The sequence below is a fragment of the Oncorhynchus mykiss genome, chromosome 25 (assembly GCF_013265735.2).
Source record: "Oncorhynchus mykiss isolate Arlee chromosome 25, USDA_OmykA_1.1, whole genome shotgun sequence".
NCBI classification, from domain to species: domain Eukaryota; kingdom Metazoa; phylum Chordata; class Actinopteri; order Salmoniformes; family Salmonidae; genus Oncorhynchus; species Oncorhynchus mykiss.
The window spans coordinates 43,922,093-43,930,759 of record NC_048589.1 but is presented as its reverse complement, the minus strand read 5'-3'; the positions used below and the strand labels follow the sequence as shown (position 1 = coordinate 43,930,759).

The 8,667-nt window shown below is 42.2% G+C and overlaps 1 long non-coding RNA gene across 1 annotated transcript; it reads right to left on the bottom strand.

Moving 5' to 3' along the window:
• Positions 1–1,436: 1,436 nt before the first annotated feature.
• On the bottom strand, positions 1,437–1,967 carry LOC118944163. The gene is made up of 2 exons (XR_005039475.1): positions 1,817–1,967; positions 1,437–1,634 (listed from the first exon to the last, which is right to left on the bottom strand). It is a non-coding gene; the product is annotated as an uncharacterized LOC118944163 (long non-coding RNA).
• Positions 1,968–8,667: the final 6,700 nt, after the last annotated feature.

Genomic DNA, 8,667 nt, shown 5'->3' with positions numbered 1-8,667 from the left:
AAGTGATTTAATACCTGTCACCCAGAGTGGTAGAGCTGCCAGGTGAATCAGAACTCTGAACATCATGATGAAGAAAAAGATAATGATGAAGATGATGAATATGCTGAGCAAGATGATGATGATGAGGAGGTGATATGAGTATCTCCTGGGTGAAGCTCTGAGGTGAAAGGAGATTGGCTGTTGTAGTAGCATGTTTCCTTCAGGGTGGTGGATAGTGACAGTGTTAGAGGGAGTGTCAGGAAGCCTGTACTGTAAAGCTTGCTCATAGGACCTCACTGTGAACATGACTGATTACATGATCATGACAATGAACCCATCAGACAATAGAAGAGCTAGAGTTGGAGGTCCCCCTACAGTATGTGATGAGACCATCAGACATTAGAAGAACTAGAGTTAGAGGTCCCCCTACAGTATGTGAAGAGACCATCAGACATTAGAAGAACTAGAGTTAGAGGTCCCCCTACAGTATGTGATGAGGCCATCAGACATTAGAATAACTAGAGTTAGAGGTCCCCCTACAGTATGTGATGAGACCATCAGACATTAGAAGAACTAGAGTTAGAGGTCCCCCTACAGTATGTGAAGAGACCATCAGACATTAGAAGAACTAGAGTTAGAGGTCCCCCTACAGTATGTGATGAGGCCATCAGACATTAGAATAACTAGAGTTAGAGGTCCCCCTACAGTATGTGATGAGGCCATCAGACATTAGAAGAACTAGAGTTAGAGGTCCCCCTACAGTATGTGATGAGACCATCAGACATTAGAAGAACTAGAGTTAGAGGTCCCCCTACAGTATGTGATGAGACCATCAGACATTAGAAGAACTAGAGTTAGAGGTCCCCCTACAGTATGTGATGAGGCCATCAGACATTAGAAGAACTAGAGTTAGAGGTCCCCCTACAGTATGTGAGGAGACCATCAGACATTAGAAGAACTAGAGTTAGAGGTCCCCCTACAGTATGTGATGAGACCATCAGACATTAGAAGAACTAGAGTTAGAGGTCCCCCTACAGTATGTGATGAGACCATCAGACATTAGAAGAACTAGAGTTAGAGGTCCCCCTACAGTATGTGATGAGACCATCAGACATTAGAAGAACTAGAGTTAGAGGTCCCCCTACAGTATGTGATGAGACCATCAGACATTAGAAGAACTAGAGTTAGAGGTCCCCCTACAGTATGTGATGAGACCATCAGACATTAGAAGAACTAGAGTTAGAGGACCCCCTACAGTATGTGATGAGACCATCTCTTTACATATTATGTTACATCCTGTTGAAATACTGGGGTTTGTGTGCAGCTGTACTTGTTGTCTGTATCACTGTGTTGACTCACAGCACAGAAGTACATTCCACTGTCTCCTGTAATCAACTTCTTCACTGTGAAAGATCCACTCTCAGCTTCAGCCTTAAGAGTTGGATATTTGTCTTCCCTGAAGTCTCCATATTCTGGATCGCTGTAACTACTTGTGTAAACTACCTGCTTCATTCCCTCTCCTGGAAGCTGTCTGTACCAGTACATCTGGTTGTAGGTAGCTCCCTTAGTGTGACTGCAGTTAATCTGAGCATCACTGTCTTTCAGTTCCCAGAGTATGGTGGGTGTCTGAGTGACTTCACTCCCCTCAACAAGACCTGTAAGGATACAGTGAGAATGAAATCAACAGAGTTAGGTACAGTTAGACCTGAATACATCAAGACTCAGGAACATATGCTTGGAAACATCAATATCAATAACTAGAGAAGTCCTTCATTGTAAATAAGAATTTTGTTCTTAACTTTCCTGGTTAAATAAATGAAACATTATGAAACTGTACCTGCAGCACAGAGCAGTGAGACAGTAACAGTGAAGAGAAATGTGAACATGTTTGATCACGTTATATGTGAGAGTGCTGGAAAGAGTCTGGTATCAATGTATATAAAACAAGAGGAGTGTCACATAGGTGAATAGATGACAATCAGTAGACCACGGCAGGTTCCACCATATTCAACATGTCAGTGAAGTGGGAGGGACTGATGATCAGAATACATCATGCTAATTAGTGGTTCAGACTGTAGAGACATTCACATTATTAAAGTTAGAGGTCCCCCTACAGTCCATGATGAGACCATCAGCTCTTTACAGATTATATTCTATCCTATAGAGCTCACCAGCTTGTAGTACAAAAACATGGAAATGAGTCAGCATTTTCTACCTCTGGTTTGTTGACCATTGCTATGGGAGAAATGAAGGGGGGAAATAATGGGGTTTTGGGATATAAGGTCTGAAGTTAACACAGGCTTTGGAGATCTTACATGTTTTTTTCTGTGCAATATCTTAAAACCTCTCTGGGCTAGGGTCTAGTTTCCTGAATTTCAGTAAATCAGTCTTTTGGCGTGCGAGCAGATGTTGCGCTAACGAATTTGCCTTTCCCATTGAACATACTTCTTTCCGTATGAAATATTATAGTTTATTTAAATTTTAGATAGATGAATAGAAACATCATTTGACTTGTTTGGACGAAGTTTAGTGGTTGCTTTTTGGACTCCTTTGTCTGCCTGTTGAGAATGACTGAAATCAATGCCACCAACTAAACTGACTTTTTGGGATATAAAGAAGGATTTTATCGAACAAAACGACCATTCATGTTGTAGCTGGGACCCTTGGGATTGCAAACAGAGGAAGATCTTCAGAGGTAAGTGATTTATTTTTTTGCTATTTGTGATTTTGTGAAGCTTGTGCTGGTTGAAAAATATGTTGATGTGGGGCGCCGTCAACAGACAATTGCATGGTATGCTTTCGCGATAAAATATTTTTGGAATCTGACAACGCAGTTAGATTAAAAAGAAGTTAAGCTTTTAAATGATATAAGACAATTGTATGTTCATGAATGTTTCATATTACAAATATTTCCTTGAATTGCGCGCCCTCCAATTTCACCGGATGTTGTCGGCTTTGTCCCGGGACACCTAGCCCTAATTAGCAATCAGTGCTATGGCAAACATAACCATATAACCTGCATACAGATTCATATGAAGGGATTTAATACAAAGACCAATATTATTAATATGAATAGTAAAGAGAACTGGTCCCAATACTAACCCCTGTGGTACACCTAATATCCTGGAAACTAGACTCAACATCATCAGAACGCACACATTGTGTCCTGTCTGTCAGATAGCTCTTAAACCATTTGCAAGACTTATTGTCTAGGCCCATTTCAGACAGTTTTTGAATGAGTAGGGAATGGTCAATGGTGTTGAATGCCTTGGAAAAGTCTATTAATATTGCAGCACAATTATTTTGATCACCTAGGCAATTTAAAACATCTAAAACAAGCATAACAGAAACAGAAACAGCGTTGCCAAAGATATTAGAGAAAAGAGATAGGAATCCCATTAGTGTAGCACGGTGGATATGCGCCAATTCCAGCCGAGAGTCAGACTCGGTCGACGTCAAGTGGACCGAGTTTGGGCTGCCTTCAGCTCTTTATTTATTTGTAATTTTTTTTAACTTCAACAAGCATTTCTCAACGGCTGGCCATGCCTTCCTCCTGGCTACTCGGCCAACAGCTCCCCCCCCCGCAGCTACTTGCCCAATCCTCTCCAGCTTCTCCTTTACCCAAATCCAGATAGCAGATGTTCTGAAAGAGCTGCAAAACCTGGACCCATACAAATCAGCTGGGCTTGACAATCTGGACCCTCTATTTCTGAAACTCTCCGCCGCCATTGTCGCAACCCCTATTACCAGCCTGTTCAACCTCAAGGATTGGAAAGCTGCCGCAGTCATCCCCCTCTTCAAAGGGGGAGACACCCTGGACCCAAACTGTTACAGACCTATATCCATCCTGCCCTGCCTATCTAAGGTCTTCGAAAGCCAAGTCAACAAACAGATCACTGACCATCTTGAATCCCACCGTAACTTCTCCGCTGTGCAATCTGGTTTCCGAGCCGGTCACGGGTGCACCTCAGCCACGCTCAAGGTTCTAAACGATATCATAACCACCATCGAAAAAAGACAGAACTGTGCAGCCGTCTTCATCGACCTGGCCAAGGCTTTCGACTCTTTCAATCACCATATTCTTATCGGCAGACTCAGTAGCCTCGGTTTTTCTAATGACAGCCTTGCCTGGTTCACCAACTACTTTGCAGACAGAGTTCAGTGTGTCAAATCGGAGGGCATGTTGTCCGGTCCTCTGGCAGTCTCTATGGGGGTGCCACAGGGTTCAATTCTCGGGCCGACTCTTTTCTCTGTATATATTAATGATATTGCTCTTGCTGCGGGCGATTCCCTGATCTACCTCTACGCAGACGACACCATTCTGTATACTTCTGGTCCTTCCTTGGACACTGTGCTATCTAACCTCCAAACGAGCTTCAATGCCATTCAACACTCCTTCCGTGGCCTCCAACTGCTCTTAAACGCTAGTAAAACCAAATGCATGCTTTTCAACCGTTCGCTGCCTGCACCCGCATGCCCGACTAGCATCACCACCCTGGATGGTTCCGACCTAGAATATGTGGACATCTATAAGTACCTAGGTGTCTGGCTAGACTGTAAACTCTCCTTCCAGACTCATATCAAACAGCTCCAATATAAATCAAATCTAGAGTCGGCTTTCTATTTCGCAACATAGCCTCCTTCACTCACGCCGCCAAACTTACCCTAGTAAAACTGACTATCCTACCAATCCTCGACTTCGGCGATGTCATCTACAAAATAGCTTCCAATACTCTACTCAGCAAACTGGATGCAGTTTATCACAGTGTCATCAGTTTTGTTACTAAAGCACCTTATACCACCCACCACTGCGACCTGTATGCTCTAGTCGGCTGGCCCTTGGTACATATTCGTCCCCAGACCCACTGGCTCCAGGTCATCTACAAGTCCATGCTAGGTAAAGCTTTGCCTTATCTCAGTTCACTGGTCACGATGGCAACACCCACCCGTAGCGCGAGCTCCAGCAGGTGTATCTCACTGATCATCCCTAAAGCCAACACCTCATTTGGCCGCCTTTCGTTCCAGTTCTCTGCTGCCTGTGACTGGAACGAATTGCAAAAATCGCTGAACTTGGAGACTTTTATCTCCCTCACCAACTTCAAACATCTGCTATCTGAGCAGCTAACCGATTGCTGCAGCTGTACATAGTCCATAGGTAAATAGCTCACCCAATTTACCTACCTCATCCCCATACTGTTTATATTTATTTACTTTTATGCTCTTTTGCACACCAATATCTCTACCTGTACATGGCCATCTGATCATTTATCACTCCAGTGTTAATCTGCAAAATTGTAATTATTCGCCTACCTCCTCACACCTTTTGAACACAATGTATATAGACTCTTAAAAAAAATAATTATACTGTGTTATTGACTTGTAATTGCTTATTCCATGTGTAACTCTGTGTTGTTGTCTGTTCACACTGCTATGCTTTATCTTGGCCAGGTCGCAGTTGTAAATGAGAACTTGTTCTCAACTAGCCTACCTGGATAAATAAAGGTGAAAAAAAATAAAAAAAAATAGGGATTGTGATCCCTGCGTGGATTTATTTGCTGATTATTTTTCCCGAGTAAATTACGTTATTTTACTCAGTTCTGTGTCCTGCGCCTGACTCCATTCTCACCTCTGCACAACTGACACCTGACACAGGCCGATTCCGGGGAGAGTTATCTTGCCCAAATGTATTACATGGGGCTCGGGCCGATTGTGGCAACTCTCTGACAGATGATTATATGGGCTGATTTATATAATTAACATTTCATTATTGAATTTTCAAAATTTTCTCATTGTATCTGTGATCAAAATATACAATTAACATTTAAGTGAAATTCTTTAAGAGGCCTGTGTAGTATTTTAGTATTTTGATACTTTTGTGCATGACAATTGATAAACATTAAAACCTCTCTGAACCACCCATCCCGGATCCGGTATAATTGTCATCAGCAACGCTGAATAGCATAGCGCCACAGTCAAATAATATTACTAGAGAATGTTCATATTCATGAAATCACAAGCGCAATATTGAAAAACACAGCTTAGCCTTTTGTTAATCCACCTGTCGTCTCAGATTTTGAAATTATGCTTTACAGCGAAAGCAATACAAGCATTTGTGTAAGTTTATCGATTGCTTGACAAAACAATAAGTACACTTAGCACCAGGTAACTTGGTCACGAAAATCAGAAAAGCTATCAAATTAATCGTTTACCTTTGATGATCTTCGGATGTTTTCACTCACGAGACTCCCAGTTAGACAACAAATGACAACAAATGTTCCTTTTGTTCCATAAAGATATTTTTTATATCCAAATACCTCTGTTAGCTTGGTGCGTTATGCTCAGGAATCCACCGGAAAGAGCGGTCACAACAACGCAGACAAAAATTCCAAATGATATCCATAATGTCCACAGAAAAATGTCAAACGTTTTTTATAATCAATCCCCAGGGTGTTTTTCAAATATCTATTCGATAATATATCAACCGGGACAGTTGGCTTTTCACTAGGACCGGGAGTAACAATGGCCGCCTTTCTCTTTTGCGCACAAATCACTCTAAGAGCCCCCACCTATCCACTAACGCAATGTGGTCGTTCAAACTCATTCTTCAAAATAAAAGCCTGAAACTATGTCTAAAGGCTGTTGACACCTCAGGGAAGCCATAGAAAAAGGAATCTGGTTGATATCCCTTTAAATGGGCAATAGGGTTGCTTAAGAACAGAGAGGTTTCAAAAACAATGCACTTCCTGGCTGGATTTTCCTCAGGTTTTAGCCTGCAATATCAGTTTTGTTTAACTCACAGACAAAATGTTTACAGTTTTGGAAACTTTAGAGTGTTTTCTATCCTAATCCGTCAATTATATGCATATTCTAGCATCTGGTCCATAGAAAAAGGCCGGTTACTTTGGGAACGATATTTTTCCAAACATAAAAATAGTGCCCCCTAGTTTCAAGAGGTTAAGATCTTTGTGGATGGAGCCTCCTGAGTGGCGTGGTAGTCAAAAACACTGCATTGCAAATTGTGTTGCTACAGATGCTGGTTCAAGACCTGTGCTGCCACCAGGACACCCAGGAAGTGATGCACAATTGGAGTCGTCCGAGTTAGGGAAGGGTTTGGTCGGCCGGGATGTCCTTGTCCCATCACTCTTTAGCGACTCCTGTGGCTGGCCGGGGGCATGCACACTGACACTGCTGATAACACAGTATGGTGATATAGCTGGGGAGAGTGTGTTCTACCTGCTGATAACACAGTATGGTGTTGTAGCTGGGGAGAGTGTGTTCCACCTGCTGATACCACAGTATGGTGTTGTAGCTGGGAAGAGTGTGTGAACAGAACAGGACAGCAGTTTCTCCAGAACTCTGAAATACTGAAGATGGAGACTGAAGAACGCTGGAACAGAGCAGTTCACTTGTTACAGAAGAGGAGAGAGAGACCTGTTTGTTATAACTACTGTAGTCATTCAGGTAAATGTATGAAATTAAATATTATTTTAGACGGTATCTAATCTGTGACCAAGAATAATCAAGAGATTTCAACAGTGAAAGATTGTTAGTTCAACATTGAGTCCAGATGAACCTTCAAAAGGACATGGATCTTCAACTCTCAGACTCCTTACTACACACCATAGTTTACTGTGGTACTGTGTCTGGTGAGTCCACATGGATTAGTTGAGCTGTAACTCCACCTACAGGAAAGACATGATATCATACCATACTGTATCATGGTCTCCTGTATATCAGAGGGAACCTCCCCTTTCTATTAGACCAGCTGGTGAGTGTTTTGGCATTGAATCAGAGTCAGATACAGTGTGATGTTAATACAGGTGTGATTAGTCTGCAGTACACCAGGGAGGAGGTTTTTGTAGAGCAGAGAGGGAGATCTGATGCACTGTGTAAACTAGCAGCACAGTAATACACAGCACTGCTATTTGGAGTTAGTTGATTGATGGTTAAGGTGCTGGTACCACCTGCATTAGCATCTCCTTCTATATCAAATCCAGCCTCAGGAAATCCAGATGTCCCTACCATGTATCCTATTAGCACTAACTCTCTGTAGTTGGACTGCTTGTACCAGAAGATACGATCATAGCCTGATATACTATGTGAACACTCCATCATAGCGGACTCTCCCTGGTTCTTGTACAGAGATGCAGGACTCTGGTGAACCTGGTTACTGAGAGAAGAACCTTTAGGGAGAGAAAGAGAGAGAGAGAGAGAGAGAGAGAGAGAGAGAGAGAGAGAGATACAGAAAGAGGTGAATCAACAGATAAATAAACATATTCACTTGAAACATAAAAAAATTATCAAATGAGGATATTATTAGGTGATGAAATCAATGATCTGAATACCTGCAGCCCAGGCTGTGTAACCCATGGTGATGGAGATAAGAATTCTGATCATGTTGACTCACTGTTAATGAGACAGAAAAAATGAGACAGACAAACCACTCCACATGAATTAGAGGTGGCTTCTCATCAACTCATCTCAGTGATCTTATAGAGGGATGCTGCCTCCTTATGAGAACATCTAAAACATCAGAGACCTGAGATGAACCCTGCAGGAGGAGTCTATGTGGGACAGGAAGCAGGGTTTAGTAGAGCAGAGAGGGAGATCTGATGCACTGTTATCTGGAGGTAGTTGATTGATGGTTAAAGGAAATATTCACCCATTTTGAATGTTCTATTATTTTAT